The following is a 1,183-nucleotide window of genomic DNA, read 5'->3' as shown; positions in this document are numbered from 1 at the left end:
CGACTGCCAGAGGATCCCGACACGCAGGGCACCTCTGACAGTCGCCGGCCAGCTAAATTAGGACGCCACCTGGAGCTCCTCCCACCGGATCAGCGCTGACTCGCCGCTGCTCTCCCGCGCCGAAGGTAAGTGAAGAAAAAAAAAACATGCTGATAGGGAGCAGGCCCAGCGCTACAGGGGGTCGGGAGGGGGCACAAAAATTCAACTTTGCCTGTCTAGGTAAAAATCCTAGCACCGGCCCTGCCCGGAGGGACCCTCAAAATGACTCTGGAGTCTCAGGGAACCCGTGCTAATAATGATAAATAGCGCTGTACATAGGAGCACTGTCAGTAAGCTGTTAAAAGGTTTAAATAAAAAAAATAAAGAATATGGCAAACCTGAATATTTGACACCCAGAGCCAGTTATTTTACATCTTCCCCTTGCTCTATACAATAAAATCATGAAATTGAATAATAACGGCCGGAAAAGAAACACAGAGTGTGCAAAATTGTAACATCCCCTCACATTAGTCAATGGAAACGTTGGGGAAATATCCCTTTGTGGCCAGTGGAGAAATGCCCCCTTGTGGCCAGTGGAGAAATGCCCCCTTGTGGCCAGAGGAGAAATGTCCCCTTGTGGCCAGTGGAGAAATGCCCCCTTGTGGCCAGTGGGGAAATGCCCCCTTGTGGCCAGTGGGGAAATGCCCCCTTGTGGCCAGTGGGGAAATGTCCCCTTGTGGCCAGTGGAGAAATGCCCCCTTGTGTCCAGTGGGGAAATGCCCCCTTGTGGCCAGTGGGGAAATGTCCCCTTGTGGCCAGTGGGGAAATGTATTCTTGTGGCCAGTGAAGAAATGCCCCCTTGTGGCCAGTGGGGAAATGCCCCCTTGTGGCCAGTGGGGAAATGCCCCCTTGTGGCCAGTGGGGAAATGTCCCCTTGTGGCCAGTGGGGAAATGTCCCCTTGTGGCCAGTGGAGAAATGCCCCCTTGTGTCCAGTGGGGAAATGCCCCCTTGTGGCCAGTGGGGAAATGTCCCCTTGTGGCCAGTGGGGAAATGTATTCTTGTGGCCAGTGAAGAAATGTCCCCTTGTGGCCAGTGGAGAAATGCCCCCTTGTGGCCAGTGGGGAAATGCCCCCTTGTGGCCAGTGGGGAAATGTCCCCTTGTGGCCAGTGGGGAAATGCCCCCTTGTGGCCAGTGGGGAAATG

This window comes from Nanorana parkeri, unplaced genomic scaffold (genome assembly GCF_000935625.1).
Source record: "Nanorana parkeri isolate BGI_ZX_2015 unplaced genomic scaffold, ASM93562v1 scaffold2884, whole genome shotgun sequence".
Classification (NCBI taxonomy): domain Eukaryota; kingdom Metazoa; phylum Chordata; class Amphibia; order Anura; family Dicroglossidae; genus Nanorana; species Nanorana parkeri.
The sequence above is the reverse complement of the archived record's forward strand: the minus strand, read 5'-3'. Positions refer to the sequence as shown.